At 38.4% G+C, this 11,070-nt stretch overlaps 1 long non-coding RNA gene and 1 other non-coding gene across 2 annotated transcripts; one reads left to right on the plus strand and one right to left on the minus strand.

Moving 5' to 3' along the window:
* The first annotated feature begins 218 nt into the window (after positions 1-218).
* Trnaa-agc (transfer RNA alanine (anticodon AGC)) lies at positions 219-291 on the plus strand. Its single transcript has one exon. It is a non-coding gene; the product is annotated as a tRNA-Ala (tRNA).
* An 8,515-nt stretch (positions 292-8,806) lies between these two features.
* LOC133521710 (uncharacterized) lies at positions 8,807-10,117 on the minus strand. The gene is made up of 3 exons (XR_009799925.1): positions 9,853-10,117; positions 9,630-9,709; positions 8,807-8,992 (listed from the first exon to the last, which is right to left on the minus strand). It is a non-coding gene; the product is annotated as an uncharacterized LOC133521710 (long non-coding RNA).
* Positions 10,118-11,070: the final 953 nt, after the last annotated feature.

The raw sequence follows: 11,070 nt of genomic DNA on the forward strand, positions 1-11,070 counted from the left end.
TGTGAGCGAATAACTCGCGAACGCGAAGCGGCGCGGCGTGGCGCGGGGTGAATCAATCCTTTGATACCTATGGAAGTGTCCTACGAGGGCGATCTCGTTGTGAACGCGAATGCCGTTGGGCCGCCGCGCCGCACCGCGTCGCATTCGCGAGTTACTCGCTCACGTAAGCCGCTGCGTAAGGCTCATATATGTTGGAAATATTCGCTGTATTGGGTACGGTCTTGGTAGCTCAGATGGAAGAGCACCGGGCTAGCTATCCGGTGGTCGTGGGTTCAATTCCCACCGGAGACAATGGATTTTCCACTTTTAATTTGTTTCTAATTACATTGTTGTTACAAACGGATTATAGCTTTGAAAAATGCTAATGAAGTATCAATTATCTAACAGAAGATGAGGAAAGGTTAAGCCTTCGTGTTACTAGCTACTCACTCGACCAAGCCGAGGTATGTTAAATAAGACGACCGGTCTGGCCTAGTGGGTAGTGACCCTGCCTATGAAGCTGATGGTCCCGGGTTCAAATCCTGGTAAGAGCATATATTTGTGTGATGAACACGGATATTTGTTTCTGAGTCATGGGTGTTTATATGTTTTTAAGTATTTATAATTATAACATATTATATATATCGTTGTCTAGGTACCTACAACACAAGCCTTATTGAGCTTACTGTGGGGCTTAGTCAATTTGTGTAATAATGTCCTATAATATTTATTTATTTATAAGAAACCTACATAAGTCCAGTTAGATTTAATAATCTTGCCGTGTCCTATCAGGGCCCACGTGAAACTAATTATTATGTAATACCTATGTACCTATGTACCTAATGGTTGGATGCAATAAATAAATGAATAATGAATGTGAGGTCTGGACTATAGAACTTTAGATGATGTCTCTTTATATTTACACTAGTGTCTCGTTGAGCTGTAGTAGACCTCGAGATAAGCTTAAAAAGTATTAAAAATAATAATATTTTAATGACCCTAAAAAAAATCTTAAGCTCTTTATACCCATTTCCGCCATTTTCGAGTACTTACCTAGAATTTTTTTTACCTACTAACAAAATTTCACGAGACCTGGTTAAGAAATGTGACCTGCAAAGTAGAACATATAACTATTATTACGAACTCATACTCGTGGGTGTTTTTGAACGATGAGTTCTGACTTTTTTCTTCTTTTACTTCTATTGTAAACCGTCAATATACAGTTGAATGGCTTAGAACGTTTTTCTGCCCCGTTCTTTTTGTTAACGACGGGAAAGGGACAGATAGAATAAAATCCTAGTACATACATATTTCAAACGTGTAGAAATGATATTCGAATGTTAAGGTCACTTGAATGTCAATTTGTCTCACTCTGTGTCCAAAATCGCATTTTGCTTACTGTTTTTAAGCAGCAATGTACCTTTGTTCGAGCTGCTAAAGTGAAATACTTTTTTTTGTATGTCTCTCCTTGCTGAGAGTACTAATTATCTATCATCCTGAATATTTTGTTTTTTGACCGACTATACTTAGTTTGTTTGCTTACTTGAGGCTCTCCTACTGATAAACGTCCACGTCAAACTATTCCAGTCTATACCTATATAAATAACTTATTCACGTTTCTCTAGTATAAATAAAATGCTATTATATTGCACACTACTGTATACTCGTATCTAGCTCTAAATACTGATTTCAACTAAGAATACTAGGTGATCAAAACAGAGATGAGTATATTTTAAACAGATAATTTAAAGTTGAACTAATTATCGTTTAATTTAAATTATATGTTTAACGTTACCCTTCATACCACAGCCAAAAAGGACGTAACCGAAGGACGTGACGAGTACAATTTTAAAAAGAAGTATGTCTTCAGAGTTATTGAGGTGAAACGTAAAACCCGCGCGATGGCCATATTTTCCGTCGCAATTCTCGCACGATGTGCCTTACATATATTTAGTTCTCTTATTATTTCCTGGTTTTATGCCCAAATGCCTCTTAATATATTCGCGCTACGAGCGTAGCCGATAACATGAGAAAAACCATATGTAGCGTGAAGCGCCCATGAACAAAGAACCCGCCTAGCGGCTCGCAAGCAGTTAATGTGTTAATCTGTTCTAACATTTTTTCAGTTATTAAAGCCGACAATAATTTTATTCATTGTCTGCGCAAAGTCTGCGCTTTTTCTGCCCTGACGTTTCTTGATTTATAACGCTTTCCTTAAAAAAACACCAAGACTTAAAACACCCACGTGAATAATCACTCTTAAACATTAGAAGGCAAGAGTGCAAATTGGGTGTAATTTTTCTTAACCCGAGTTCGCAAAGCCAAGCTATGGGCTTCAGGAATTATTCCCATTATGAGCTTTATGAGTACTGCAGTAGAAAGGAACTTCGCGTGAGTTATTTGTGAGTTCCGCGCAGTGATATATGCATTTCTGCACGGGAAAGAACATATGCCATTACTTTAAACATATGCGCATGTCTGCGACAATTTTTAACTTTTTGCTTTAAAATGTAAGAATAGTAAGAATTTCGCGATAAGAGGAAAAGGGACGACAGGTTATCCATACAAGCGTAGTCACCATTTTCCTCTCCGGATATTAACAATATGGAACATATTAGGATAAAGTTAGATGTTTATTAACTGTAGCTATGTCTCTTCATTTGTGTTTTTGCGAATCTTTGATTGTTATGTATTATGAGCGGAAAACAAATTCGATGCAATTTTTTAATGATCCTAACTCTTATAATATTGAAGTAATCGGAATATTGAAATGGTCATATATTAAATTGTGTAAAAAAAAATTCTATGAGAATACTCAGGGAGTAAATGGGGGACTGTGTTTGTATGGACTGTATGGACATGCGGTCATTCACTATCATCTTAAAGATATAAATCAAATGTACTTATATAAACGGAAATAAAAAATATTAACGGAAATAAAAATAAAAACTTTACATATAAAAGTAAACCGACTTCAAAAAGGATAAAATAAAATATTCTTCTTTTTAAGTATATACGTTACCAACTGATATGTTTGAAGTCGGTGCCAAGCCAAATAATAGTAACAATACCGGTCAAAAATAATCAGCTTTATGTCTATAAATCACATTACAACCGTAGTAATAGGTACCTATTATCGAAACATTAAGAGTCCTTATTCCTACAGACGAGCGTATTTTGTAAAATGCTTCCTTTTTCATTCAAGATTACGACGTAACTGTTAGTATTTATTTAAAAACTGATAACGTACTTAAATAATCGTTTCCTAAACTAGGGGCTCCAACAGTTCAAATTTTCATTTTCTCTTTTAAACCTCTTTTTTAATGAGGTTTTTTGGGAGTCTTTTCCAAATTTTGCAGTGAGATGTGGCGTTTCGGTTCTCAATTTTGCTATAAACAAGAATCATTTGGTACATGAATGACTACAATTTGATTCAACATATCTCGTACGAGGGGCTGGAATGATTAAAAATCGAAGATTCATTTGAAAAAACTGATAAAATACCTTCCGAGTTTTCTTCATTTTTTTGGCGAAAACAGGGTTTTATTATATTTTATTTCCGCAAATTGTACGCATATTTTGCTTTAAAAATAATATTATAGCAAACTGTAACTTTATGTTAACCTATAAAAAAAAAATCGTAACTATGGGACCTACATTGCCGTAAATTTATATTTTTTTAAAACACGTATAAATCACCCAGCAGCGACGCCCCGCTCTCAGTCCGCGCGGAGCGCGCTTAGAGGACGGACCTGTGCTCGATTGTCAGGCATTCGTTGCGATCGTAATCAGCTACAGAGTTCCGAGAAGTGCTATATACTGCGATTAGAAAATCTTAATAAAAGTTCATTTTTTACAGTATGCCTAACAGACTCGCTTATTGATGGATTTTCAGTGTTACTTTTTTTTTAATACTAAGTCGGTGGCAAACAAGGATACGGCCCGCATATGTACGCCTGCAACTCCAGAGGAGTTACATACGCGTTGCCGACCCTAACCCCCTCCCACCCCTCGTTGAGCTCTGGCAACCTTACTCACCGGCAGGAACACAACACTATGAGTAAGGTCTAGTGTTATTTGGCTGCGATTTTCTGAAAAACGCATTTTCACTTGAAATTACGTTAGGGTTTGCATTATTATTTTTGACCCGGATGAAGTCCAAGTTCTCATGATGGAGTCAGGAGTTGGTCACCAGAACTCCTAATCTACTTATTATAATCCCATCGTGTTTGGGCTCAAAAGATTTGCCCTGACGAACACCATCGATCTAGATGAGGTCCAGGGTCTCATGATGGAGTCAGGAGTTGGTCACTAGAACTCCTAATCTACTCATTATAATTCCATCGTGTTTGGGCTCAACAGAGTTGCCCTGATGAGCACCTTCAATCTAGATGAGGTCCAGGGTCTCATGATGGAGTCAGGAGCTGGTCACCAGAACTCCTAATCTACTCATCATAACTCCATCGTGTTTGGGTTCAATAGAGTTGCCCTGACGAGCACCATCAATCTAGATGAGGTCCAGGGTCTCATGATGGAGTCAGGAGCTGGTCACCAGAACTCCTAATCTACTCATCATAACTCCATCGTGTTTGGGCTCAATAGATTTGCCCTGATGAACACCATCGATCTAGATGAGGCCCAGGGTCTCATGATGGAGTCAGGAGTTGGTCACCAGAACTCCTAAACTACTCATCATAACCTCATCGTGTTCGGGCTCAATAGATTTGCCCTGACGAGCATCATCAATCTAGATAAAGTCCAGGGTCTCATGATGGAGTCAGGAGTTGGTCACTAGAACTCCTAATCTACTCATTATAATTCCAACGTGTTTGGGCTCAAAAGATTTGCCCTGATGAGCACCATCGATCTAGATGAGGTCCAGGGTCTCATGATGGAGTCAGGAGTTGGTCACCAGAACTCCTACTCTACTCATCATAACTCCATCGTGTTTGGGCTCAATAGAGTTGCTCTGACGAGCACCTTCAATCTAGATGAGGTCCAGGGTCTCATGATGGAGTCAGGAGCTGGTCACCAGAACTCCTAATCTACTCATCATAACTCCATCGTGTTTGGGTTCAATAGAGTTGCCCTGACGAGCACCATCAATCTAGATGAGGTCCAGGGTCTCATGATGGAGTCAGGAGCTGGTTACCAGAACTCCTAATCTACTCATCATAACTCCATCGTGTTTGGGCTCAATAGATTTGCCCTGATGAACACCATCGATCTAGATGAGGCCCAGGGTCTCATGATGGAGTCAGGAGTTGGTCACCAGAACTCCTAATCTACTCATCATAACCTCATCGTGTTCGGGCTCAATAGATTTGCCCTGACGAGCATCATCAATCTAGATAAAGTCCAGGGTCTCATGATGGAGTCAGGAGTTGGTCACTAGAACTCCTAATCTACTCATTATAATTCCAACGTGTTTGGGCTCAAAAGATTTGCCCTGATGAGCACCATCGATCTAGATGAGGTCCAGGGTCTCATGATGGAGTCAGGAGTTGGTCACCAGAACTCCTAATCTACTCATCATAACTCTATCGTGTATGGGCTCAATAGAGTTGCCCTGACGAGCACCATCAATCTAGATCAGGTCCAGGGTCTCATGATGGACTCAGGAGTTGATCACCAGAACTCCTAGTCTATTCATCATAACTCCATCGTGTTTGGGCTCAAAAGATTTGCCCTGACGAGTACCATCGATCTAGATTAAGTCGAGGGTCTCATGATGGACTCAGTAGTTGGTCACCAGAACTCCTAATCTATTCATCATAATGGTAATTTGATGGTGCTTGTCGGAGTAAATCTATTGAGCCCAAACACGATGGAGTTATGATAAAGAGATTACGAGTTCTGGTGACCAACTCCTGACTCCATCATGAGACCCTGGACTTCATCTAGATCGATGGTACTCGTCAGGGCAAATCTTTTGAGCCCAAACACGATGGAATTATAATGAGTAGATTAGGAGTTCTAGTGACCGACTCCTGACTCCATCATGAGACCCTGAACATCATCTAGATTGATGGTGCTCGTGAGGGCAAATCTATTGAGCCCAAACACGATGGAGTTATGATGAGTAGATTAGGAATTATGGTGACCAACTCCTGACTCCATCATGAGACCCTGGACTTCATCTAGATCGATGGTACTCGTCAGGGCAAATCTTTTGAGCCCAAACACGATGGAATTATAATGAGTAGATTAGGAGTTCTAGTGACCAACTCCTGACTCCATCATGAGACCCTGAACATCATCTAGATTGATGGTGCTCGTGAGGGCAAATCTATTGAGCCCAAACACGATGGAGTTATGATGAGTAGATTAGGAATTATGGTGACCAACTCCTGACTCCATCATGAGACCCTGGACTTCATCTAGATCGATGGTACTCGTCAGGGCAAATCTTTTGAGCCCAAACACGATGGAATTATAATGAGTAGATTAGGAGTTCTAGTGACCAACTCCTGACTCCATCATGAGACCCTGAACATCATCTAGATTGATGGTGCTCGTGAGGGCAAATCTATTGAGCCCAAACACGATGGAGTTATGATGAGTAGATTAGGAATTATGGTGACCAACTCCTGACTCCATCATGAGACCCTGGACTTCATCTAGATCGATGGTACTCGTCAGGGCAAATCTTTTGAGCCCAAACACGATGGAATTATAATGAGTAGATTAGGAGTGCTGGTGGCCAACTCCTGACTCCATCATGAGACCCTGGACTTCATCTAGATCGATGGTACTCGTCAGGGCAAATCTTTTGAGCCCAAACACGATGGAGTTATAATGAGTAGATTAGGAGTTCTGGTGACCAACTCCTGACTCCATCATGAGACCCTGGACTTCATTTAGATCGATGGTACTCGTCAGGGCAAATCTATTGAGCTCGAATACGATGGAATTATAATGAGTAGATTAGGAGTTCTAGTGACCTACTCCTGACTCCATCATGAGACCCTGGACTTCATCTAGATTGATGGTGCTCATCAGGGTAAATCTATTGAGCCCAAACTCGATGGAGTTATGATGAGTAGATTAGGAGTTCTGGGGAGTTCTGTTGACCAACTCCTGACTCCGTCATGAGACCCTGGACCTCACCTAGATCGATGGTGTTCGTCAGGGCAAATCTTTTGAGCCCAAGCACGATGGAATTATAATGAGTAGATTAGGAGTTCTGGTGACCAACTCCTGACTCCATCATAAGAACCTGGATGGACTTCATTCGGGTCAAAAATAATAATACAAACCCTAACGTGATTTCAAATAACACTGAAACTCTATAGCACTAATGTGCGCAAACGATTGGCATCTTGACTACGCAGCATGGGTGCGTAGCCACCATGCCAATCGATACGACAACGAAACACTATCTGTCTTTCTCTCGTACTAATATGCACAAACGATTGGCATCTTGGCTGGGCAGCATGGGTGCGTAGCCAACATGCCAAACGTTTACGATACGACAAGGAAACACTATCTGTCTCTCTATCGCACTAATATGCGCAATCGATTGGCTTCTTGGCTAGGTATCATGGGTGCGTAGCCAACATGCCAATCGTTTACGATACGACAACGAAACACTACTCTCTCTCTCTATCGCACTAATATACGCAAACGATTGGTATTTTGGCTAGGCACTAAGCAAGTGTGTGGCCAACATGCCAATCGTTTACGATACGACAACGAAACACTATCTGTCTCTCTATCGCACTAATATACTTTATTTATACCTGCAGTCATTTAGTAACTTCTTCATTTTCCATTGGTGTGAAAGAGACAGAATAAAGAGCAAGGGTTATAGTACACTCTGTAGTCTGTACACTTAGTAGTAGTGTACATAAAAAAAAAACTACTGTGCATATACAATAAAATAAAGAGTGCCCATATGATATCATATGACACTAAAATTAATGTTGCTTGAAATTATATTGAAAACTATCAAGATTATTCTAGTCTGCATTGAAACGCGCGTCGCGTTGCAGGCGCTCGCGTACCGAGCGCCAACGCCATCTATCGAGCGTTATTTCGTGAAATCGGAGAACGCTCCAAGGATTAAGGGCTCTTAACTTTTGTTGGTGTATAAATATGTCATTTAAATATTGACACAGTTCTTTGGTAAGCTTTGTTTATTTAAATGAATGGAATAGAAACATTCCCCATGAGGAAAGACGTCGTAAACTTCGAGATGCGGAAAGAAGGTTTGCGATCATGCCATGAAAAATATTCCTTGGTCAAAAGTTGAACGTAGTTCCTTGAAATGGCCACTTAAACTTAGTTTGAATTGCATTAACTACCATAAAAGTCAAGTTGGATTGGATTTAGAAGAGAATAAGTAATGTCGTTTATCTTGAAATTTATTGCTTTTCTAATTAAAAAAACTTAAACACTTAAGATTTAACACATAATATCAATAAAATTAAAAAGAAATTAAATCGGTACTCTGCTTGGAGCCAATTGGCATACATTTATAAAGAATATTGTCACGTCTACGCATGTGCGACTGACGTTTTTGATGAGTCGGTTAACATAGTCGTAAATACATACCTGCAAAAATATCATTTTTACGATCATATGGAACAAAACTTTTGAAAGAATTTTATAGCATATTTCATGAACTGGTGAACATCATTTTGTGTCCAAGTTTCATTATGCTTTTAAAATCATAGTCGAGACATATTTTCAGGCCAGTTAAATCTCGCAAGGTATTTATTTTAATAATCGCAAGGTATTTATTTCGATTCTCGGATAAGGAAGCTGGAACAAATTATAAATTAACACGAAATGGGAAAAAAGGAATGATGTACACAAAAATATATAAACTCATACTATTCATTTATATTTTATTTAAAACGTGTTAGCAAATGATTGTCTCCTGATACGACTATTTGTTTGTATAAATGGGCTATCGTAATGTGTGAAGTATCTTTTTACAGGAAGGTCCCCTTCTCTCATTTTTATCACCTCGTTGTATAGTTCACTGGCCATAGAATGCGTAGTGGGGCTGCAAAGTTTCGTAAATCATAACTTTAATTAATATAAAAACGGGGTGCAATATATGTGAAGCGGCCTCGACACGATAAGTTGCGATTTTAATCCTCACGTGACTGACCGCAATTGACCATTAGTATTAACACTGTTCGATCATCAATCGCATTTATGTGATTGAAGGTAAATTAAAATAAAATTATTGACGGCTATTGAAGCAACCATCAAGCTTTTTAATTAATTTTAGTCAAGTTAATGTCAATTTTGTATGATTAAAAATATTGAAACGAATTAATTGAACGTATAATCAGTGTTAATAATGTGGGTTTGACTACCTCTATGATTTCTTATAAGCAAACTAAACCCACTACAGACCAACTAAAGATACACCAAAAATCCTCAAAATCGACAACTTAATTAAGAATATTACTATGCACAAGTAGAGTTTTTAGCGCGGTGTTGAATAAATCGGCGCCTAATTCCAATAATGGCCATATAAATACGGGAACGTTCTTGGATAGGTAGTTAAGATTGCGCTTTATTTCTAGTCGCATTCTCCGCTTAGCGCCGAACGGGAAATATAAAATGAATAAAATGAACCACCAGTTCAGTTTGCATAAATGACTTACTTATGAAATATTTTTTGTACTGACCTTATAGGAATGTATTGTATATGTTCAAAAAATGACAAGAAACTGTTGCTTGCTTGGCATAGTGAGTTTTGAAACGTAATCTGTAACATATTTTTTTTAGAACAAGATAACTTTACTACTATAGGAAATATTTTTGTAACTTTGTTCTTCGACTTCGACTCTTAAAAATTTATTTATAGGGACTTTTATTATAGTTCAATAATGCAAGTCCCTAGTCTATTACCGTTAAAACCAACAGAGAAAATTCGACTCCAAATATGAATGTTTTCCGCTTCATTTGTTTAACAACTTATACGAACACATGCTATTTCACAACTTGACTCACTCACTGTGATTACAATAGGTATGAGAGCAAATTTTATGTTCGGTTTCACATTTTATGATTTAGCTCGGCAGTTTGTTTCAAAACGCAGTAACATCATACTATAAGCAACCAGATAAGGAATTTTTGGTGACCTTTTAGAGCATTGCAACAACAGAAACACGTGTAAGAAGTGTATTATTGATAAGAGAAAAAGTTTACCAAGTAAAAGTACTTACAAGATCTTAAGTAAAATCATGTCTCCGTTTAGACCAGACTGAGTAGATGTTGGCCCCATTTCCAGCTCAACTCTCTTACGGATTCGGATCTTAGCCAAAAATATCTGATAACAAGCTTAAGCAGCAAAGACTTTACAGTGTTACTCGTGTATATATGTGTATCTCGTAAAAAAAACTTGTGTTTATCTGCGCACGGCTTTAATCGAGCAAACTCAGTACAACAATGTATAAATTATATTTATTGAGATAACAATATACATAATGGATATATACAGATGATTAGTATAAAGAGCTTATATCTAAAATAGGCCATTGAGGCATTGTACCAAGGATGCTGGCGGCATTTCCTCGTTGTATCGCAATACTGATACGTTGTGCGAGGAAGCCGCCAGCTCTTCGGTCACCAGTTACGTCAACCAGACGTTTCGCGATTTCTCCTAAAAACTTGTGCGCGCTGGGACCCCATTACAATGTATTAGGTTTACTAATAATATTGTTATTTATAGTAATAACTATCGCCACAGATTTACAGACTAAACAAAACCAACATTGTAAGAAAAACTTAATACGAGTAATATAACATAACAAAAGACGTGAGTCTAATTTTATACATTTTGTTTTTATGCAAAGCTCATTTCAGATTTCATGTCATTAGGCCATAAAAGCCTTAAACCCAATTGATGAAGGAAAATGATGTTTGCAACTTAGCATGTTGGAAAATTGGAAAATTTTACTTCGTTAACATGGAAGAACGTGTCATGCTTGTATTTGAATCATAGCATCTTCACCTACGTCGAGGTGTATTTAATTTCACATAATATAAGAGTAAAAAGTGTCAGTAATGAGACGAGGTAATTGTCCTGATAACAGTATTTGTTTTTTGAACTTGAAATATGTATAT

The sequence above is a fragment of the Cydia pomonella genome, chromosome 10 (genome assembly GCF_033807575.1).
Source record: "Cydia pomonella isolate Wapato2018A chromosome 10, ilCydPomo1, whole genome shotgun sequence".
In the NCBI taxonomy this organism is placed as follows: Eukaryota; Metazoa; Arthropoda; class Insecta; order Lepidoptera; family Tortricidae; genus Cydia; species Cydia pomonella.